General features: G+C 44.7%; 1 protein-coding gene across 3 annotated transcripts in view; it reads right to left on the reverse strand.

Annotated features, from left to right (window-relative positions):
• Nucleotides 1-24,545, reverse strand: part of LOC116824332 (zinc finger protein RFP-like) — a 97,170-nt gene that overhangs the window by 29,857 nt on the left and 42,768 nt on the right. The window contains exon 1 of one of the 3 annotated variants that reach the window (XM_032779528.2): nt 6,865-6,936. The exons of 1 other annotated variant lie outside the window; for it this stretch is intronic. The gene's annotated coding sequence lies outside the window, so the exon portion shown is untranslated. Of the gene's footprint in view, nt 1-4,852; nt 5,132-6,864; nt 6,937-24,545 lie in introns of those variants that run through there. One more of the 3 variants, XM_032779529.2, reaches the window with a different exon arrangement.

A 24,545-nucleotide genomic window follows, 5' to 3' on the forward strand; every position in this document is an offset into this window, starting at 1 on the left:
GCTTAAATCCAACCCACCCCCCTTTCTCTCTCTGAGCTAAACTAAGTTATGCCAGTTCCCCAACCTCTCCTCATGCAAGATCTATGTCACCTACTCATTTTTTCTTGCATCTCTCCTGGACTTTCCAATTTTCCACATCCTTCTTTTAGTATGGGCAAATTGGACACAGTACTTCCGGATGAGGCCTCACAGTGCAAACAGAGGAGATGATTCACATCTTGATATGCTTGGCAATGCTCTACGTATACAGCCCATGGCTGTTAGCCTCTCCTTGGCACAAGGGCAATTGTTGAATATATCCAGTTTCTCAGCCACGGTAACCCCTAGGTCCTTTCCTGCAGAATGCGCTAGTTCAGTCGCTAGTCGTTAGCAAGTGCATGGGATCTTCCATCCTAAGTGCAGGACTCTGCACTGTCCTTTGCGCTGAACCTCATCAGGTTCTTTTGGCCCAATCCTCTAGATTTGCGAGTCACTGGTATCCCTATCCCTACCTCCAGGGTTCTACACTCTCAGTTTTAAGTGTACATCTGGCAATTTGTAGTGTGAGTCCCTGCCGTTCTCTAGATCATTGAATGAAGATATTGGAACAAGAACTGGCCCCAGGACTGATCCTTGGGCACTACTGCTTGATACCAAGCTGCCTAACTAGACATGGAGGCTTTATCACTACCATTTGAGCCCGACTATCAGCAGTTTCTATCCACTTATAGTCCAATCATGCCAGCCATATTTCTTTAACTTGCTGGCAAGCACATGTGGGGGGACATTCAAAAGCTTTGCATAAGGCAGGAATAACACGCAGGTGCTTTTAGCCTGACATTCCACAAAGCAGTATGTCTCATCAAAGAAGAAAGGCCAAAGCGTGAGTCCAGGACATGACGTTCTGATCATTTCTCTCCCTAAGTGCTTCAGATGATTCGGTGATGGACCCCCTGTCTTTCCATGATTTTTTTCCAGGGACTGAGCGGTGAGGATTCGACGGGCCTGTAGCGTCCGCGATCTGCTTCTTACCCTTTAAAATGAGGGCCTACAATTAACATTTTTCCAGTCTCCGGGAATCCTCCTTTGCTTGATATAATTTTTCAAAGATAATGGAATGGTCTTGAATCAATGCATTGCAGCCCTTTAGCACCTCAGATGAAGTGCCATCTGCCCAGGATTTTGCTCATCAGCCTTTTAAACAGTCTTGAACCACTTATTCTCTTAACAGAGGCTGGTCCTCCCCCATTGTCTGTGATGCCAAGTGCAACAACAGTTGGGAGAGCTGATCTTGTACGTCTAGAAGCAGGTGAGAAAAATTTGCTTGATAGAGGTAATTAGCTTGTTGCCACATCTCTGTCACTAGTTGCTCTCCTCATTTCAGTAGAGAGGGATGCAACATTTACTCCTTGACTTTCTTACTGTTGCTAACATACCTGGGAAAACTTTCTTGTTACTTTGAAACTCTCTTGCTAGTTGCAACTCTAAGTGGTGGTCTATTTGAGCCATTTTTTATTCCTGAATCTCACTCCTGCTATGCTGAGCAATATTTTTATATCCTCCTGGTCATCATGTAAATCTTCCACTTTTTGTAGCTTTTTTTTTTTTTTGAGTTTACGATCAGCAAGGATTACGAAACTGGTCGCTGCATATTCTACTATTCTTTCTACCATCAGGATGCTTTGTTTCTGCAACTAACAGGTTTTAAAAATACCGCCTTCCTGGACTCATTTCCTCTCAGAGTTTTCTCCCAGGGGATCCTGCCTATCAGTTCCCTAGGGAGTAAAGTCTGTTTTTTCTGAAGTCCAGGGTCCGTATACTGCTGCTCTCCTTTTTTCCTCGTGTCAGGATCCTGAACTCGACCATCTCATGGTCACTGCCTCCCAGGTTCCCATCCACTTTTGCTTCCCCTATTAATTCTTCTCAGTTTGTGAGCAGCAGGTCAAGAAGAGCTCTGCCCCTAGTTGGTTCCTCCAGCACTTGCAACAGGAAATTGTCCCCTACACTTTCCAAACACTTCCTCATGCATATTAACATTCTGTTTGCTTTTGAAACAGCAGTAGCACATTGAGTAAAGGTCTACATTGAGCTGGCCACATTGAAATTCCTAACTTGTTACATTTATTTTAGAAGCAAGAGGCTTTAGAATTACCCCTTCTAATGTGAATTATTTTGCATTTGTTGACTCAGAATTTAATATGTTATCATATTGTCCATTCACTCAACTTGTTTAGTTCTCTCTGAAATTCCTCACCATCCTCTCTGCACTTGACGAACCCAAATAACTATCTAGTGCAAGTTTTGCAACCTTACTACTAAACCGTCTTTCCAGATTCATTAAACAGAGGATCTATACAGAACTCCATTGTTATCCTTTTGCCATGAGGAAAATTAGCCATTCATTCCTACTCTGTTTTCCTTCTCCTAGCCAGTTTCTTAGTATTGTCTTTTGAAGGACTGTCACAGGATTTTTGAAATTCCAAATAAATTATGCCTATCTAGTTCTCCTTTATCTACAGTTTGATGAGTTGGTTTAAGATTTTAACTTATTAGTTAGGCCTCTTATGCCTTTGCAAAAAAAAAAACAAAAACTGCTGTTTTTCCCCTAACAGACCATGGTCAACAAGTGTTTTATAATTTTAGTTATCAACCAATTTATGTTACAGAAGTAAGGCTCACTGGTCTGCAATTCCCCAACTTATACTTAGAACATTTTTAAAAATATAGATATAACATTTTCTATCCTCCAATTCTGTAGCTGTTAATACAATGTTGCATATTTTTGCTAAGAGCTCAGTGCCTTCATTCTTAAACTCCTTCAAAAAGCTTGAATGTATCAGCTGGGCCTGGTGACTACTACCCCTCTTCTTCTGACAATTCAATCTCTGATAGTACCTCAGCTCGATTACCAGAAAGTAATTATCTCCGAAATGTCCTCACTGGCAAAGGCTGATGCCAAGAATCATTTTGCTTATCACCAATGTCTGTATCTTCCTTAATTGCTCCCTTTACTCCAAGGGACCCACTGATTCTTTTCCAGCCTTCCTGTTTCTGAAAGATTTAAATAACCTTGTTTGTTATTATACCTTTAGCTATTTGCTCTCTAAATTCCATCTTAACCCAAGCTAGTTTCCTTCTGATGTATTGCCTCCTAAAGGTTATATTCCTTTCCATTAGCTATACTTGATTTGGATTTCCATATTCTGAAGGATTTCTGTTTGTCCCAAATTACCTCTGAATCCTTGCCATTTAGCTATAACCATGTACTTCTTGCTTTTCTGCTTGTTTCTTGTTCAGAGGTATGCACATCTTCTGAGATTCTTGCTGTATCCCTAAGCAACCTCCATGCTAAATGTAAGGATTTTAACATCCTTTTTGTGATTTTAGGATCTTTTTGATGTTTCTTCAATAAAACATTTCCCCTTTCTAAAGTTTATTGTCACTATGGCTGTTTTTATTATTTCTATTGCAGTAGCATTTAATGCCCCAATCTATGATCAAATCCCCATTGTGCTGGGTACCCTACAAAAAGGTAGAACAAAGACAGTCCCTGCCCCAGACAGGTCACAAACCAGAAGTATAGCAGGACAACAGACTGATATAAGAGCAGTGTTGTGCGTGTAGAGAAGGAGGCAACAAAGTAAGAGTAAGATAGGTATGTTAGTTTTAAAGGTACCTCCAGTATAATCTTTTTACTTTTCCTCTTACCTGGCCACTGAATGTAAGTGTACTGTGGTTGCTATTACTTAGGCTTTGTCTACACTACACAGCTTTTAGTGACATGTCCGTGCTGCTAAAAGTTGGGCAGCGAAACACTGTTAGCAGGTGCTTTTGCTGAAAAAATACTTCGACCCCCTATGAGCAGGGCCGACAACTTGTGTCTTTCAGGTGTTAAATGACACCCCCCAAAAAAGACAAAGTTTTGCAGACAAAGCTATGACACTCCTTGGGGGTATTTTGTCAGCAAAAGAGCCAAAAAACAGTGACTACACTGCCTGACTTTTAGCGACATGAGTGTAGTGACACAGCTGTGTCGCTAAAAGTTGCGTAGTGTAGACGAAGCCTTAGTGGTGCAACTAGAGTTCTTTTCTAAATCAGTTTTGGTGCATTATTTAGGACTAAGTCAAGAATAGCAGAACAGAAGTATCAAGGCATTGAGACAAAATGATACATTACATTTTAAATAACTGTCATGAATTTGAGACATTCTGTGGCTTAGCTAAGGAAATATAGATCTGAGAATTTCTGAAAGTACTAGAATCTTTATTGTTTACCCCAACAATCAGTGACTATCACAATTGCAATATACATAAGGAAGAAGCAGTCAGAGGGTTATTACTAAAACGCTGCATTAAACTTTAAAGTGATCAAAGTGATAACCAGAGATTACACAAAGTTAACATTAAAAAAACAAAACAAAAACAAACAAAAAAAACCCATCACATTATCTGGATGGTAACCTACCTAGCTGTAAACTGAGAAACTGATTTCTATTGTTAACTTAAATGTAATTCTTTAAATACAGGACTTAATTGGCATTAACAAACTAACTTCCTATACAGACTAGAAGGGGGATGCTTAACTCACAGCTAGAGGACTAAACAAATGAAGCTAGTTTCTCAAACTATTTTACGAGGACTTCTTCACAGATTCTCAACCTTTCAAGAGAAGCTTAAGAAGTGACCTGATCATAGTATACAAATATCTACTTAAGAGTTAGATTTCTTATAGTAGATTGCTCTTTAATGATGAGGCAGAAAAAGGTAGAATGAGATCCATCCCCTGGCTAGAAAATTGAAGCTAGGCAAATTCATATTGCAAATAAGATGCATATTTTTAATATTAAGGGTAATTAGTCACTGGAACAATTTACCTAAGGATGTGGTGGATCCTCCATCATTTGAAGACTGGATAGCTTTCTAAAAGATATGCTGTAGCTCAAAAAGAAGTTTTGGGCTTCATACAGATGTTACTGGGTGAGGTTCTTTGGACTTGCTATACAGGAGGTTAGCTTACACAATTGTAATGGTCCCTTCTCATCTTAAGATCTATAAATTGTTGCAGCAAAACTACTTTACAAATGTGGATAACAGTTTCTATAAACAAACAAACAAACAAACAAACAAACAACAAAAAAGACATTTTTGTGAAGAAATTCGCCAAGTATAACTTTCATGCAGTTTTAACCATGTTGTTCATTTACACAAGAGCATATAGTTAAAGTCACTTAAGGCAGCATGGCTATTTACACACACACCAACCCCCGGGCGTGACTTCCCACCGAGCCAGGAGGGCCCCAGTTCCCTTCATCCCACATGCTGTGGAGGGGCCACATGGCAACAACTCTGGGTGCGTGGGTAGCCCTAGGCCTGGCCGCCGGCCCAGAAGATGGGCGGAAGTGACCTAATGGGGCGAGAGTAGAAGCGGCGCCCGCTGCCTCAGCTGGCAGTCCTAGCCTGAATACGCTCAGGCACAGCGGCATAAGTGACATTTTAGCGGGGCAGAAATACCCTCCCACATCACTCCTCCATCCCCCTTTTCACAGATCAGGCCAACAGAACAAAGGAGTTAATGCAATCAGAACTTTACACAACTTCCTAGCTGAAGGTTGAGTATCAGAGGCGTAGCCGTGTTAGTCTGGATCTGTAAAAGCAGCAGAGAATCCTGTGGCACCTTATAGACTAACAGACGTTTTGGAGCGTGAGCTTTCGTGGGTGAATATTGTTAGTCTATAAGGTGCCACAGGATTCTCTGCTGCTTCAGCTGACAGTTGTTTCAACTCTGTGAGCAGAATGGTATAGAAATGCACAATTTTCAGCGTTGCTGAGAGCGTCTCCACGTATACACACTTGTACTGAGATTTCGAGTTAAAGCAGGGATTTCATCACACAGTTGCACTTCCGGATCTCCACCCTATCCCAGCTCTGCTGATATCCTTCCGTCCTGACACACACCCCACCCCACACTTTGTTATTCCAGTCCTGGGCTAACCCACCCAGCACTGCCAACACTCCTCAATCCCAGCTCACAGCTCCTCTGCTATTCCAGCCTGGACTACCCAGCACCCACCCAGCTCTGCGGAAACCCCTCAGTCCCGAGCCAACGCCCCGCATGGCTATTTACACATAGGCCAGCCCGCGGGCGTGACTTCCCGCCGAGCCAGGAGGGCCCTGGTTCCCTTCGTCTCACATACTGCGGAGGGGCCGCACGGTGACAACTCTGGGCGCGTGGGTACCTCTAGGCCCGGCCGCCGGCCCAGAAGAGGGGCGGAAGTGACCTAATATGGCGAGACTAGAAGCGACACCCGCTGCCTCAGCTGGCCGTCCTCGCCTGAACACACCCAGGCACAGCGGCGGAAGTGACGTTTTAGCGGAGCGGAAATATCCCCCCCACTCCTTGGGGGGGGGGGCAGAGCACGTAGCCGCGGTACTGCGTCTGCTCAAAAGAAGCCGGTTGAGTAGCTGACGGCGTTGGACTGATCTACCAATGGGGGATTGAGGGGTGACGTACGTGTGAGCGGTGCGGGAAAGGCGGCGGTCACGTGTCCCCGGCAGAGGGCCGGGTTCCTAGGCGCGGCCCCACTCGGCCCCTATGTGTTCCAGGCTTGGACCCTGCGCTCGCCGCCCAGCGCGGACGCTGGGCTCTGCGGGGAGCGCCACGCAGCCGCCTCCACAGGTGGGGGCTCCCCCAACGCGCTCACAACAGCTGTAGGGAGCCCTGGGGAGCTGGGAGCCCCGCGCCTGCGCTTTCCTCAGCCCCTGTCTGTCCCTCCCCCACCCCCTGCCCGCTGCCAGCCTGGTTCTCCCGCGTGCCTCCCTTCAGCCCGCCCCGCCCCCCACTTCCCTAGCTAAACCTTTGGTTTGTCTCCGGGATCCCTATACTTACCTCGCGGCCCGCAGCAAGGGCCTGCGGAGCAGAACTTCCTCTGCTGGGGACACCCTAGTAACTAAACTGCGGTGCCGCGTGCCACCGAGTCAGCAGGGGGCTCGGCTGTGACGTAATCACGCGTCGTGCATTGCGCAACAGTCGCCGGCGCAGCTGACTGACGCGTCCCGCGCACCAGCTCACTATGGACCCCACCTAAAGTCAGTGCCCGAGTGTGCTGTACTCTGCGTAACAAGCTTCCTATGAGTGGACCCATTGAAGCAATCAGGGTTACTTATAGTGCTGAAAGCTAAGCCTGTGAAATTTGAATGCCCTGCTAGACAAGGGAAGGTTCATTATCCTCATAGGGAAACTGAGCTATAGTGAGATTCAGTGACTTGCTCCAAATCACACAGTTTTTGACAGGGCTGGAAGTTTGTGACAGGGCTGGGAATTGAACCTAGATGTCTTCAGTGCCTTAGCCACAAAGACACCCATCCTATTATTAATTCCCCCCTTTTCTTCCTTTTTCCATCTTTGTGTGTTGTCCATTTCCAGTCTCTGGTCTTTAGCCTGTCCTGTGAGTGTAAAGTGCTTAGCACATTTTTGGGTGCTATATATATAAATAGCTCATCATATTTTTAGTCAGGTTTAAAACATATTACTTAACATGATTGTGGAAACTAGTGTACATGTAGATGGTTTCTATAATGTTAGTTAACATGTCTTGAAAAGCACTGTAGACAAATTCTTGGGCAATGCAGAGGAAAGGAGTTCTCTAACACTGAGCAGGAATGGAGGTCAGGGGAGTACATAGGAGTTTCTGGCAGTTAGAAGGCAGTTTTTTTATGGGGAGATCAGAAAAGGTTTCAGTTAGGGTTTCTACAAATCACTCTTGTTCCTCTAGGAATTGCCACAGTTCCTGAAATTTAGACACAATCTTCTACCTCTTGGTTTCTGTTTGTTTCTGTGTAAAAATAGAGAAAAGGCTGGTCAGGGACATTGATGGAGCCTGGGATCTATTCATGGAGAATTGAGTGTGCAGGAGGGAGAATTTCTTTGAAAATCCTAAGACTTCTGTCATTTGACTACACCCTCCCCATTGGTCCCAATATCTCTGAAAGGGATATTTCCATCTCTGTCATGGTTAGCATACTATATTATTCACAGTCTTGGGAATTCAGAACCTGAGCAGCAGCAGGAGGCAGGACTTAGTACTACACTGACAAAGATGCCAGGGGAGGAAAAAGAAATAAACATGTTATCAGTGCAAGAAATGGCCAGACCCAGTGGACAGCACTTCACAGGTGACATTCAGTTTACCTGGAGAGGATTTCTGTGACAGCGACAAGGGCTAGAAATTAATTCATTAACTGAAATGTAAGCTTAGAGCTTGTCTACACATGACTCTAACCCAGCAATCCATGATCATGGAGAAACGCACACAAGCCCACGTTTAGCAGATCCACAGAGGAATCTTCCTACAAACAGAGCTTCCACTGCAAGTCCCTGCCAGTTCATAACTATGGGCACCTACCAGATACTCCTGGCTGCTCTTCTGTTTAGTCACTTTAAATCCAAGCAGCTTTTCTCTCTCTCCCCTCAGAGTCTTCAAATGTGCCGGAATTTTTTCCTGAAGAAACAAATGATTTGAGAGGTTTTGTTTTGAGGGTTGAGAGGGGTGTGGAGCTAGGTGTTTTCCCATCCAAAACCCAAGATGACTGTTGGTCCTAATTGCTTTGACATCAGGGCCACCAGGGAGATGAAACCTTATTAATGGAGACTGGAAGTGTGTCATATTCCAACTTGTTACCAATTCAGGTTCAGTTTTTTTAGTAATCAGAGAGGCTTAACTAACAAAGTTATACAAATCCCAGAAACCAGCAGGACTCTAAATATGGGCTGGGATTCTCCCAGGAGCCCAACACCCATTGAATTTCAGACCTGAAGCCCTGGAGGTTGCACTGTTTGGACAGAACTGATCTAAGCACTAGGGCAAACCCCATTAGAGGTAGGCAGACCATTCATCTGGTTTGAAGCTGCACAGTTCCAGTTTTGTGGAGCACTATCCCTGTCCAGTAGGGACTTAGCAGTGGATGTGGTTTTGTCCAGTGAAAATGAGAGGAGGAGACTGAGGGTGGGGCCAACACCTCCATGCATGTGGGGGCACGCTGACAAAGGCGGAAGTGGGCCCATGCAGGCAGACCGATACAGGTGGGGGGTGGGACTGTGCAGGCAAGTGTGGGGATGTCCTGTATTCTGGGAATGTGTTAGTGAACACTCTAATTAGACGTGCTGATTTATATTAAGAACAGTTGGGGTTTGCCCTAGTGCTGTCCTAAATCCTTTCCATAGCAGTGCCCTCTGGGTAGGTACCCTGTTGTCCCATTCTGTGGTAACAATTCCAAAAGCAGTGGATTCTGGAAGATTTCAAAAGGCTGCATTGTGGGATTAATGGAACCAGTTTGGCTGGTCCTTGTCCCAGTACACAATAAAACAGTTCAGACTGACACAGGTAAGCTCCAACCTGTGGATAGTTTTGCAGTAATCCAATCTAATCCCCATGGTATTTGTATATGGCATGGACCTGTGCTTTCTGGGGCCTTTTTGTATGTAGACTCAAGCTGCTCAGGGTCCACACCATGTTTAGCACAGTGACCTTCTCTAGTGCAGGCTGGCATTCGAGTTTCACCCCTCATGGAACAACACAGGAATTCAGAATCTCGGTGGGAAACCTCCTGTGTCTGCTGGGTTTGGGAATTTATCAATGTGTCTTTCCCTCTTAAAAGACATACTTCATCACTGTCTGTTAATGCTGGGGTGGCAGCATGGCCTACTGGTTAGGACCCTAGACTGACTCTGGGGAGATATGCGTTCTATTCCCAGCTCTGCTACAGACCTACTGGATGACCCTTGCCAACTCACTGACCCATTCGGTGCCAGTTTCCCTTTGTCTCTCTTGTTTAGTTACACTGTAACCTGCTCAGGGGAGGGATTACCCTTTACTGTTCTGTGCAGGGCCCAGATCTCATTCAGGGTCTGTGAGGGCTACTGTGATGCAAATAAGAAAAACAACAATAATAAACTCTATAAGACAAATCAGTAATAAAACAGCAGCTTGTCACATCCCCTTCTCCAGTCTGAAGGGAACACTCTCATATAGATTGGCTTGCAGGTCTTGTGATTTAAGCCTCACTGATCATTTAACAGTTTATGTTCTGTTAAAAGTTGCCTTATTTCACCAGTGGGAGCTGGTTTTAAAAAAGGATTCAGCATCTCAGATAAAAGTTTCTCATATCGGGTATCCTTAAAAACTTCATTTTTTGCTTTTCTTGTCACATGGACATATTATCTATTTTGTTATAGCATCGCCCTTACAATGAAGACTTTACAGCACTGAATGAAACACCTACAGGCAACTTTCAGTTAAATTAACTTGTAATTAAAATCCAAAGTTATTAGGGATACACAAGGCCATAGACAGGACATTTCAAGTGAACAGTGTGCCCACAGCAGCTGAACCAAGGTGTGATAGGGATCCCAGTGCGGGCCAGCTGTGGTCACTCAATTAGGGTGAACTGAAAAGAATGGGGCAGACAATCCCAAAGCTGGTGGATATTTCAATACTTAAATTTACCAAGTCAGCATAAAACAGCTTCTTTATTACCTCACTGGTTGCCCAGAAGGCAACACTACAGTTCCCTTGAAGTTACCCAGCCTCAGGCCTCCATCCAGGTACCCAAGTCAAATACAATGAAGATTTCTGAAAATCTTATCCATCATATAAAAGAAAAGGTTCTACCAATCCCAAAGGATCAGACACATTACCTCCCAGGTTAATGAATATTCCAGATCTTACCCAAATACACGTTCACACCCAATTCTTATTAACTAAACTAATATTTATTAAAAAATAAGAGAGAATATGGTTAAAAGTCAGTATACGTAAAGACACGAGTTCAATTCTTGAGGTTCAGATTCATAGCAGAGATGATGAGCTTTGTAGTTGCAAAGAGTTCTTTCAGAAATAGTCCATAGGTTATAGTCCAATGTTTATATTTCAGGGTGGTCCAGTCAGAACTAGGATCTCAGCTCTTGCGGTTTAGGCTTCCCCTGCATGAAACATCGAGCAGATCTGAGGATCAGGACCCAATGGTCTTTTATACAGTTTTCTAGCCTCCACTTGACCATACAGTCCTGGGTAAACAATAGGCTTTTGATGTAACCTTCTGCTTTCTAAACATCACCAGTAATTAGTTACACAAATTAACATAGGGCAATTTATTCATTAGGCAGTCTGTCACAAACTTCAAAGAGATATATAGACAATGACATTACTTCACTCAAGATTCATTTAAATGTTAATATTCCAGGAATTAATAGTTATAGTGACAAACAGGAGCTATCTGTTTACATGGTTAGCATCAAAGATACAGTCCCTTAATATTACCTCTAACTTCTAACAACATAGGTTTGCATTTCAAAGTTTTAGCCTATCTACCATGAATGGCCCTAATTACCATTCACATACCTTTATAACATGACTTTAAAGGTTGGCTCTGGGTCATTCAGCCTGCAAGCTGCTTAACCCTTTCTGGCCATGCGTTATATGTTGTATAAGATTTGCTGCAATTATATAGCAGTGGAAGCAACAGTGGTTTGCATAATTATATTTTAATCAGACAATGTCACAATCCAAAGTTATTAGGAAGACACAGGAGCAGGGGCATAGATAGAACATCCCAGATGAATACTGTGCCCACAGCAGCTGAACCAAGGTCCAGTGACAACTGGCTGTGCGCTGTAACTCCAAAACTCATGGAGGTTGGACTAGGGTGCAGGGGGGGCAGTTGTGCTGCTGGCAACTCAGTCTGGGTTGGCTGCAAAGGTTGGTGTGAGAAACTGACACATTTAGGGTGACCAGATGTCCCAATAAAATCGGGATTGTCCCGATTTTTAGCTGTTTGTCTCGCGTCCCAACCGATATCTGGTCGGGGCGCAATTTGCCCCTATATATATATATATATATATATATTTTGCTCTGCTGGCACCACTCAGCTTTCCCCCACCCCTGGTGTCCTGATATTTTCTTCATCTCATCTGGTCACCCTAGACACATTGTACTAAAGGGCGAAAGGTGTCTGTTTAACTTTGATGAGGCTTCCTCTCCATGATCTGTCCCTTTGTATTGGCTGGGGATCACCCTGCTTAGATACAAAGATTGTTCTATTGCTAAGTGTGGTATTTGCCCCAGGGATTAATACTTGCTCTCCTCAAAAGGGAGGGTGATGCTTCCCTTGGTGCTTGTGATGGGTGATTGGAGATTCCCCTTACAAATATCTGGGGACCCACCTGAGAAAAGAGGCCAAAGCGCATATGCTGGAAGCAGAGGAGTAAATGGGGATGGGGAAAGCATCTCAGGCTGGGGTTATCATCGGTTGAGGAAGGGAGTCTGAATCCCTAGGCACATGCATCTGTCTAAGCACAAGCCTGCCCCTTGTTGGAGAAGTAAGAGTTAACTGTTAGAAAACTGGAAAATGTGGAATGCAGGTGGCAATTACTTCAAAATGCCACTGCCAGCCTTAGGGTATGTCTACACTTACTGTTTAAGTGCAAAAAGTCCCTTTTTGTGGTGAAACCCAGAAGTTTCACCGCAAAAAGAAAACCACCTTCACGAGAGGCATACAGTTCTTACCACTGTTCTTTTTGCGCTGCTGTGAAAGTGAAGACATGTTCTACCAGTGTAAACACCCTTTGGCCTCTGAAGGATATCCCACAGTTCCAAAAATGACCACTCTGGCCTGCATCTCCGCTGCTCTGATGCACGGACATCCGCCCTTCCCTCTGTAAGCCTTGGGAACTTCGAAGCTCCCTTTCTCTTTGTTTGAAGATGTGGCGGGGAAAGCAGCCAGACAGAAGGAGGTTTGAAAAAAAATGCCATGGAAGAAACCAGGAAGTAATGGGGCTGCTGTGACATGAACCAGGGCAGCACAGGGCACTGAGCAGGGATCCAGAATGCCTTCCGCTCACCCCCCCATCGAGAGAGCTGCACTGTGGGATAGCTGTCCTACAGCGCTGCTCTCCTCGGCAATGGAAGTGCTGGTAGTGTAAACACTCTCCAGTGCCTGAGGAATTGAGTGAGTACACAAACCAGCGCTTTATTTTCACAGATTCCCTATCACCAGTGAAACTTACAGCACAAAAACTCTGTAAGTGAAGACATACCCTTACCTCTCCTTCTCACGTCCGTAAAGCCCCACTCACTCCCACAAGCCTACACACTGCTGCTCCAGGAGACTTTCCACTTTGCCATCCTTCTGATGCAGCTATTTAGTGGCCCCGACCTCTCTTAAAACTTGGTTCTCTCTACAACTGAGTCACCCTCAGTGCTCCCCCAGAGCAGATCTCCATGGGTGTGTCTGTGGGAGTGGGGCTGTGAGACTGGTGAGCACAGCCAGGAGGAGAACACTACAATGTATTTTTCTTACTCCTGTAAAAATTTTTGATCTTTTTGCATAAAATTCTGAAAACCAGACTTCCAGTTTTTTGCAAGCTGAAGAAGGCAAAAGTCTGGGATCTATAACTAGGGATTTCTAGAGAAGACTGTGATGGGTTGGATCCCCCCTTTGGGGGTGCCACCTAATGTAGTGGGATTTCACTGAGTCTCTCTTGCTCAACAAGCCAGGGTTCCCTCTCCCTGCTTTGCTGAATTAGGCTTTCTGGCCTCTTGCACACACAGGTAGGGCCACACCCAACTGCAGTCACAGACTGAAGTCAGCTCCATGTGAGAGGACTCTCCCAGCACTCATGTGCGCATCCCTTTTGGGAGATAAACCTAAAATAATACTATCTTGCATTGTATAGAAAAATTTGCACAGCAGAAACTCATAAAAATCTGCCTTCTTCCTCAATGTGAAGAGAGATGTGCATGATTTCTTGCCTCCGCAGTTAGAAATGACATAAACTGGGTTTTATTATAAACAAGAAATAAGTTTATTAACTACAAAAGATGAATTTTAAGTGGTTAAAGAGATAGCAAACAGAACAAAGCAGATTACCTTAGCAAATAAACAAAAAACACAGACTGATCTAAACACACTATATAGGTAGGAAACAAATTAACAAAGTCTCACCCTGAGTGATAAACAGGCTGGCAGATTCTTAAGGCACCAGTTGCTTTGGCTTTCCCAGGTTTTCTTACACAGGCTAAAGATCTTAGGCTGGGACTATCAGTTCCCAGAGTTCAGTGTTTTTTCCTGAGGTGTTCTCAGATGTGCTGTTGTAGGGAGACTGAGGACCCCTTGATGTTGTCATTGTCCCTCTTTTATATTCTCCCCTCACTTGCTGGAAAGATTTTTTGCTGTGACCTGGGTCAAACATTTCCCTTTGTGTAGAACTATCTCGGAGAGGTTTCTATTGCACACAGTTTCTGGGATAATCCTTATGCCTTTGTGCATTTCTTCAATAAGCCACTAAGGGCTTGTCTACACTGGCACTTTACAGTGCTGCAAGTTTCTCAGTCAGGGGTGTGAAAAAACAACCCCTGAGCGCTGCAAATTTCAGTGCTGTAAAGTGCCAGTGTAGACAGTGCACAAGCACTTAGAAGGGGCCTGCTCAGTGCATGGTGCTGCTCCTGGCACTGAAACCAGAGTGAAGGGCTGGAAACAGGCATGATCACAGCACTGCACACACACCACAGACTGGAGTGGAGAGCTGAGAACAGACATGCTTGGTGCATGGCCCAGGAAAACAGCGCTGAGTCTGGGAGGTAAGAATGAACAGGCTCACTCCAGGCCCAGGCACACAACCCTGAGATGGAGGGCGGGGAGAGTGGGAGAGACCCGCATGGCAATGAGTAGGGCAGTGCTGGGCGTGCCAAGGGAAGGGAAAGTTGACGGAGGGCAGGCGAGGGGGAAAGGGAGGGGACACCTGGGTCCTTCCCAAAGGGTGAAGGGCAAAAGCAGGGATGGGAAGGAGAAGGGAACTCCGGAAGGAGCTAGAGTTAAGCCCAGGGGTGAGGCATTGCCAGAGAGTGATAGAGGGCAAAATCCCAGCACAGGCAAGGGTAGAAAGGTAATAGTTACCCCTGTAGACAGAGACATCAGTGTTTGCAAAAATAGGGTGGAGGGCAGAGGGTATTCCCCCTACCCTCACAGACAACACCTCTCAGCATGGACTTTCCAGGACTGGGTTCTTAAAGGCACAGGCATCCCAATGCCTAGTATCTGCTGCTCCTCTTTGACTGATGTAACCTACTGAGGTGCTGTAGGAGACTTAATCCAACGAAACATTTTACACATACCCCTTCAGAAACAAAGAATCCCTTATCACTGTATCTAACAGTGTCTCGTAGCATAGAGCATAGAGTCTCATAGCAGTTCACCAAGTTGTCTGTCTCATCTGCTGCTGGGATTCCCTAAATTCCCTGAATTTTTAATTCTAACTTTTTTCTTCTTATTTTTACAGCAGAAGTTTATTCTGTTGGCTCTTCTGACTTCCACTCGGACTCAATTTCTCATCTCAAAACTTTGTCTTCATTCAATCCACCAATGGTGATTGCATTTTGCAACTGTTATTTTGCCTCTCAATCTATCCCTTAGTAGTTTTTCCTCATGCCATTATGTACAACTTGATTCTCAAATATGCAATAAAGGCATTATACTATCTCCTGTGATATCTTTCTCAAAGGTAAAATCTATTATAAGTTTGGCTGAACATTAGAACTGCCGTAGTGGGTCAGACAATAGTCCATCTAATCCAGTATCCTGTCTTCTGACAGCAGCCAGTGCCAGGTGCTTCAGAGAGAATGAACAGAACAGGCAATCACTGAGTGAACCATCCCATTGTCCACTCTCAGCATCTGGAAACTCTGGGTAACTGAATCTCCAGCTCACCTATGGCAGAAAATTCATTGTCAAAGTCGATAATAGGCAGGATTTTAAATATCCACCAGAGGCCTGCTGTGCATACTCAAAGCTAAGATATGTAAGGAGAAGGCAGCTGAGATGAGAGCTGGGACAGAGTGATGCAAACCAACCTGCTGAACATGCCTAATAGGTTGCTTTTAAGGCTTTCAGTTTAGCAAGGTGGGAAGTCTATGAAACAACCTGAAGAGAGAATAGTGATAAGATTTAATAATGCTTTCCACTTCTACAGCACCGTCCCTCAGCATTACCAAATGTGCAGAGTGCGTTGGGAATATCAGGATGTTAACCTTTGCAGGGTCCTGTGAGAGGCAGGTCAGTGTTCCAGTTTTATAGCTGGAGGACATGAAACACTGGGAGGTGACATGGCAGCAGAAGCGTTCTGAACAGAATTCTTGGTTTTGTTTGTTAAAATATTGGATCCAGTATAAAACGCCATTATACAAAGCAATATGAAGTAAGAGACTGAAATACCATTGGAAATAATAATAATAAAAAAGGAATCATGCAACCCCTAGTAATGCACAATTCTGGGCCAATCCTGTATAGAGTGTACCCACTGAGGGCCCTGTGTGCTTACCAGAAACCTAGAGGAACCAATACCAATGCCTGAGACAGGAAACTCAACTGCTCCCAATAGCCTCTGAAAAACCCTTGCCAGCTTGGAAACAAAAACCAGCAGGATGGACTCAAGGCCCATCCTGGTCCTTATTTCTTTTATTAGAATAACGGGAGGCTGGAGAATCACGCCATCACCAGGAAGAGGCAGGTCTACGTGACTGGTGACTGACTACTAAGAAGAACAGACAGGTCTGTCACCAGAGATGATCTGAAGAACAGAAGGGTGTGCTGTCTGGCAGGGCCTAAGATACGGGATGTGGACCTGAGGCTGAAGAGGAGCCTAAGGGGAGCAGGAAAGAATCCACTGATTGTCCTTCACGTGGTTAAAAATGATATTGCTAGATTATCACTGGAAGGCATCAAAGGAGACTGGAAAATGCTTAATGAAATGGAGGCTCAGATCATGTACAGTGGGTTTCTACCCGCCTCTAGAGGAGGAGAACAAAGGGGAAACAAGATTACAGTGATCAACAGGTGTCTCGCCTGTGAGGCTATGAGAAGGGTTTTGAGATTTTTGACCACTGAGAGGCATTCACTGAGACAGGACAGTTCTCATGGGATGGATACCACCTGAGTAGGGAGAGAAATAGACTTCTGTGATGGAGGTTGGCACAACTGATTAAAAGAGCTTTAAACTAGGAACACAGTGGAGCCAGCTGGGGAATGATCATGTAATCTCCACGCCTGATTTTAAAATTGAGAGGGAGGAAAATCAAGTAAGAAAGGATAAAGTAATGGAGAAAGGAACAACAGTGGGTAGCAGAATGGACATTAAGAGGAAGCATAATGCTGATATCAGTCAGGTAGTTGATACTGACAGTAAAATAACTCTATCCAATTGAGTGAGGAATTTGGGCAAAGCGAAGCAGCAACAATTAAGATGTTTGTACACCATCAAGCAGGGTTACCAACTTCCTAATTGGACAAAACCAAGCACCCTTATCCTGCTCCCTGCTCATCCCATTCCTTGTGGACCCACCCCTGCCCTGCCCTGCCCCTTCTCCGAGGCCCCATCCCCTCTCATTCCATCCCCCCACCCTCACACACTTTCACTAGGCTGGGGCAGGGGGGTGGGGATGGGAAGAGGTAAGGGCTCCAGCTGGGGATGTGGGCTTTGGGTTGGAGCTGGGGATGAGGGTTGGGGGTGCAAGAGGGGCTCTGAGCTGGGGATAAGGGTTTCAGAGTGCAGGAGGTTCAGAGCTGGGGTGGGAGTAGGGGCATGGGAACGGGTGCAGGTGGTTCTTACCTAGGTCAGCTCCCAGGACATGGATGGCAGATCTCTGTACCCCTAGGTTAAGGGGCTGCCAGGGAGGCTCCATGCACTGCCCCTGCCTGGGGCTAGGGCCGGGGGCTTGCCGCGCTCTGGCCGGGGATACAGCCAGGAGAGTGGGGCCAGGGGCTTGCTGTGTTATGCCTGGCGCTCCGGCTGGGAGAGTGGGGCCAGGGGTTTGCCACACTCCATCAGGTGCTCCGGCCGGGGGAGTGCAGCCGGGGGCTTGCCGCGCTCCACCAAGTGCTGCAGCCGGGAGAGCGGGGCTTGCCACGCTACAGCCTGGGCTATGGCTGGGGGAGCGGGGCCGAGGGCTTGCCGCACTTTGCCCTGTGCTCTGGCTGGGGGATCAGGGCTTCCTGCCCTACAAACAGTGCTCTGGCTGGGAAAGGGGGGCCTGGAGCTTGCTATGCTTCGCTCTGCACTCTGGCCAGGGGAGTGGGGCTTTCCGCCATCCAAACGGTGCTCCGGCCGGGAAAGCAGGGTTTGCTGAGCTCTGCCCAGCGCTACAGCCAAGAGAGCAGGGCTTGCTGCGATCTGCCTGGCGCTCCGGCCCGGGAAGCAGAGCCGGGGGCTTGTCTCATTTAATACCAGACACTCAAGTTCACCCATCTTAGTATTTACACTTCTAGCATTCGTATACAAAAATGATCAATATGTAGTTGTCTGTCTTCATGTGATATAATTGAATAGGACTCCTTTCCATTAGTCTGCTTCCCTTCAGTTTCTACTCGTACTTTGTCCACCTCTTTTCTCTTTTCTTTGGGACATAGAGTATCCCGGATAATAAATGCTCCCCTAAGGGATATTTCTTTCTGAAGCATGTGCTCCTCCACATCTGTCAGCTTTCCAGAGCCTAAGTTTAAAAATTCTTCTGCAACCTCTTTAAAATTGTGGCCAGCAGTCTGGTTCCATTTTGGTTTAGACAGAGTCTATCCTTCCTGCATAGTTTCGTCAGCTCCTAATAAACCTAAATTTTTCCTCCCAGCACTGTCTCATCCAAACACTGAGAACCTGCAGTTCTGCCTGTCTATCTGCCCATGTATGTGAAAATGGAAGCATTTCTGAGATTTGTCTTATGTTGTTAGTGAAGTAAGCTGACAGTTCTTCATGGTGCTTGATTCTTGGATCTGGGCTACACATTGTGGGTTGATTACACAAGTCAGTAGGCAGAATAGATGTCATCCATACACCTCCTGCCTTCACTGCAGAGGAATGGAAGGGTTATTTCACCTTGTTTGCTGCAGAGGCCTAGTTCTGTAAGCGTGTTTGACTCCTCGTGGACAGATTCACAAGGATTTTTTTTGTACCAATGGTGTTTTAAATTTCTGCCTGTGCACTTCATCTGCTGCAGTTCATCTGTGACCCATCCACGGGGTCTTCCCGCTTTGCGTGGGGGGAATGGGCAGCTTGGAACAAAGGCTTATGGTCGTGATCATCAGGTGATTGTACTAAGTCATCAGCACCTTGGCCTTTATCATTGGTGGGGCTTTTTCTTCTAGGGTGAGTTGAAAATCTAGAGTGTTAAGGAGTCTACAGCTTTGATTGTTTGCTACCCAGGTGGGAAGAAGGGATGACTCTGGCCTCAGCCTGGATGAAGGGCTGATCGGATCAGGAGTGTGGTACAATATGAACAGGTCAAATCTGCAGTCCTAGGCTGAAGATAGGAATGAATGTATGTCTGGGGGCATGTGTTGGTCCAGAGATGGTCTGGAAGAGTCCCATGTGGATCATGAGATCACATACTATGGTATCATTTATATTATGTATGAAAAGCTACCTGTCACCTAGGACAAGGAATCTGGTGCATTTCAAAGCCATGCTGGGCAGCAGCACTGGGTATCCTCCCAGGTTGACAGTGTTTCCATTTGGTGGGCTGTACACCCCTACAAGTCTCTCAGTCTTTGTCCCACAGATCATATGTATGCAGTCATGTGTGTTTGTTAGGCTATGTTACACTACGTGCCACTGGCAGCAGCACACAGCACATGTGTAGCTACATGCTTCAGTGAAAAGCTCACCACACCCACACTGCTGTGTGTAGCTACATGTTAATGAAAGGCTCTGGCATGGCTTGGGCAAGTAGAGATCTATGTAGTGTGTGTACTCAGGTACCCACTCACACCATTCAGGTGTGACTTTACTCCACATGTCTAACTAACTACGCAGCTATTTATAGCCATCCTCGGGGACTAGGTGAGTATGTACACTACACGCTGTAGGAAGAAGGTGCACTTTAGACATATGCCTAGGTAGAACATCCTGTGTATCAGAAGGGGAACAGGTGAGCTACCCATTTCCTTTGCATTGTATTTACTTGTGAAGTCTGAAAGCACTTTTACAGGCTCGTTGCTGGTGCTGGAGGTAGCTGAGCTCCTGTGATCCCTGCTGGGGGAGTTGCATACGCAGAAAGACTTATTCAGCTGAATATAGACCCAGATTATAGTTATTAAGACATGAGTCTGGTCCATTTATTATACAGTAATATACTGAAATGAAATTAGTAATACGATTCGTGGTATTTTGTTTTCTAGGTCAGTTCCAAACATAGTAAAATCCTGACATTGTGTTACAAACATCATATTCTTAAAAGGCTGTGCAGATATCAGTAATTGCCAAGAAGCGGAAAACTTTTTTTAAAATGGAAAACATACAGATTAAGATGGCATTGCAAACAGTGAACACTTCATCTTTTATTCAAAGTTACATTAGCTCAAAATTGTTACAGGTTCAATATTGATTGAGATTCAAATAGCTAGGCTCAAACAACTTTCATTAATCAAAGATTAACATGGTATAATACAGAAAGAAAAAATCCATTTGTTACCAACCCATTCTAAAAACAGTGCAGCTGGTCAAATTCTCCCAAGATTTTGCTCATTCTGCCATCTGTATTTATCCCTGAGTCAAAGATTGGTTATTTGATTTACCACACATACACCACTAAAATATAGGCAGCGATTTGCTTATCCTTAGCTGCTATCCAGATAAACTAGCAGTTAGCAATGAAAAAAATAAAGTCCTAGTTAACAGTTCTGTTTTTTGAGTGCTCAGTTTTAAAGATTCCAGTTCAGTTCCATTCTTCATATGGGGAGTCATCCCTGCAGAATCACCAATATATGTAACTATAATTTCAGAAGTAATGATTTTTTTCCGATCACCTTTCTTCTGGCAGCAAAATATGGGTGAGTTAGGTCAACAAAACTGTTGGGATATGGAAGGGTTAAGTAGAGACCTGGGAAACTGCTAGTGTGCTGGTATGGCATTAGGAAGTAGAGTCACTGGCAAGCACCATTTCTTTGCTTGATAGCTAAGGGGGGAGTGATAGCTCAGTGGTTTGAGCATTGGCCTGCTAAACCCAGGGTTGTGAGTTCCCTCTTTGAGGGACCATTTAGGGAACTGAGGTGTAAAAAAAACTGTCTGGGGATTTGTCCTGCTTTGAGCAGGGGGTTGGACTAGATGACCTTCTGAGGTCCCTTCCAACCCTGATATTCTATGATAAGTGTCATCCCTTGCCCTCCCCTTCAGCTTGTTGGGGATAGATAAGTGTTGCAGCTGCATAAGGAATGTGGGGATCTAAAAGATATTCTTTGCATTGAGCACTATTATCTCCCTCTCCCTTCCTTCCCAAGCTATATCAAACTGCTGATTGAGGGAACTTGTGGCAACAAATTACTGCAAAGAAATGTATTTTCAAGGTAAAGATATGTGTATAATATGCATAATGCTGTAATCAGTCAATAGGGGTGGGTATAATCATAGTGTAGGGGTTTCTATTACTTCATAAGGGGTTTTGGGGTGGTGTAGTGGATGTAGGCATTTACACAGACACTTTTTATTTAAGTTAGTGCTGTAAGTAATCCAGTGCTTACTTGACAATTGGGTTGAGGGGAACAAGTACTGCTATAAAGAAGCCCGTCTACTCAATCCATCTCTGGGTCAGCCTGCTCATTCTCTAACAAAAACTGAGCATCACTGCCATTTTAAATTTACGAACAAATTCTCATTGTTGTTTCTTTGTTGGAACTTTTAAAGAATGGATAAACCTCTCCTGAGAATGAACAGTCATTAAATGTGAACAATGGAGACCCATCGGTTACACTGAAAAAGGTCACCTGCCTCTCTGGGAAACTAAGGTTAACTCTAATTTTCTCGGGCTTTTCCTGCACCATGACTGGTCCATGGATGTGTTTTTGCCCAGTAATTGCTCTCACACAAACCCATAACCCAGAATCCCTCTCTAAGGGAGAAGGAAAGTTTCCCTTTTCTCTGTATGGATTTTCTGGCCACTCCCAGGTCCCAGTCAGTGCTTGTCCCGACATCCACCTCCCAGTAGTGCTTTTCAGAGGGGAATCCTTCAGAGCCCAACACACAGACAGTCAAATCAAACCTCTCTGGATTTGGCAAAAGTCTTTGAGGTTGGGATTTGTGGATCAAACTCTTCTCATCCCAAGAAATGGAGAGGCTGGAGTGGGCTGTTCTTCTATCAAAAGTGATGTTATCTGCAAAGAGAAATTGGGCTGTCCGAAACACTGGTCTAATGTCAGTCTGAGCTGGGATAAGGGGCTATTTACAGGATGGGCCCCATATGCACTCAGTTCTCAAGAGGGGCGTTTGGCCTGCTTGAAGCCTGCTTGAGAATGTTTTTGTTCTTTTGAAATATTTCAGAAACATGAGAGTTGTTTGAGATTCACTCTAAACTGAAAGCGATTCTGAATTATTTGGGTGACGTTGACAGTGACTCATTGAGTGAACTTGTTCAAATATCTTAAGTTAGTCTGTATAAACTGTGTATAATCCCTACTTCAGTGAGGGACACATGCAGCTGGATTAATATTTGTAAAGAGCTATGAGATAATCAGAAAAAAATGGGAATCAAATGCAAATTACTGTCACCACTTTCATAAATCACCATAATTACAGCTCTCTTTCATCATCCCTTTAATGATCATAACTCAGTACCATCTTCATTTTTTTTCCATCACCATAATCAGCATCAATCTCAAATCAACACCACCACTGCCAGAGGTAACTTTTCACCACTGTCTTCAATTCATCATTAAAAAATGCCAGCAAAATCCCACACATTTTACTCCTGGTCACCACTATACAGCATCATAACACCTATCATCAGTACTTTTATTAGTATGATAAGTGGAGTCACAATCACCAGCACCACCTCATCTATGTTTTCACCCTGCTCCAAATCCTGAGTCTCTCACTTATGGCTAATTCTGATCTCACAACAGTGTAAATAAGGGAAGACTCCACATAAATCCATGAAATTACACTTATCTGAAATTGCTGAGAGGTCAGAATCAGTTCCTGATATAAATGTGATTGTTGAACAAGTGAACACTGTGTGAACACTTAGCAATGCTCTCAGGATTTGTTCTCAGGAGAACAGCGTTTGATAGTATGTTTCCACTTTGATTGCTGTATTAACACAATGATTTCTGAATAATGTGTTTTCTGTTACTTATTTTATCACAAGCCCTTCTCCATTCTGAAATCAGAGTGAGAAATAATGGACATGGAATTAAAAGGGATCCATACTAAAGATTTCTCTCATTCTGGCAGCAGGATGCTCCAGAGTGAGGAAGCATTACATGATTATTTAATTGTGCATCAGAAAAAAATATAGGTATTAATATGCATGAAAATGACTCTAGAATGTACACACAGGCACACATTGTACACCATACCTACCATTTCCTGAACTCCTATGGTTAGAAACTGAGCAGGGGTATCACAGAGCACAGATCCTCCTTGCTAGACTGGCACCTCCTCCTGGTTGTTCTGGGGATTAGTCCGAAGCCAACACCCATGTCCACCATCTGCACACTGGCACTTGGTCTCTGCTCCTGGCCTATGGCTCCTCTCTCAGCTCCCTGAACCACAGTGTCCTCTTTGCAACTCAGCCACCCAACTGTGTCACCATCTGTGTTTTCCCCATCCAGGGAGTGGGGGGGGTCTCTCTGTCCCACAGTCCAGCCAGTTCCCAGTCGTGGTGACCCAGGCCTGCCTGCTACTCTGGGCCCCAGACCAGGCACCTTGTAAGTAGCAGCAAATAGCTGCTCTTCTGTAACCTCTGTCAATGCTATTCTCTTTCCCTGGGCCACTTCCCATACCCCCAGCACCTTCTTTGCCCTCAACTTAGGATGTTCAGCAGCTTAGTCCCAGGAGCCAGGCTGGAAGGAGGTTACTAATGGTGTTCCTCAGGGATCAGTTTTGGGACCAATCTTATTTAATCTTTTTATTACTGACCTTGGCACAAAAAGCGGGAATATGCTAATAAAGTTTGCGGATGACACAAAGCTGGGACGTATTGCTAACACAGAGAAGGACCAGGATATCATACAGGAAGATCTGGATGACACTGTAAACGGGAGTAATAGTAATAGGATGAAATTTAATAGTGAAAAGTGCAAGGTCATTCATTTATGGATTAATAACAAGAATTTTAGTTATAAATTGAGGACGCATCAGTTGGAAGTAACAGGAGGAGAAGGACCTCGGAGTATTGGTTGATCACAGGATGACTATGAGCCATCAATATGATATGGCTGTTAAAAAAGCTAATGCAGTTTTAGGATGCATCAAATGAGGTATTTCCAGCAAGGATAAGAAGGTGTTAGTAGCGTTATAGAAGGCACTGGTGAGACCTCATCTGGAATACTGTGTGCAGTTCTGGTCTCCCATGTTTAAGAAGGATGAATTCAAACTGGAACAGATTCAGAGACAGGCTACTAGGATGATCCGAGGAATGGAAACTGTCTTATGAAAGGAGACTAAAGAGCTTGGCTTGTTTAGCCTAACCAAAAGAAGGTTGAGGGGGATATGATTGCTCTTTATAAAGATATCAGAGGATGAATATTAGGGAGAGA

Source organism: Chelonoidis abingdonii, chromosome 13 (assembly GCF_003597395.2).
Source record: "Chelonoidis abingdonii isolate Lonesome George chromosome 13, CheloAbing_2.0, whole genome shotgun sequence".
NCBI lineage: Eukaryota > Metazoa > Chordata > Testudines > Testudinidae > Chelonoidis > Chelonoidis abingdonii.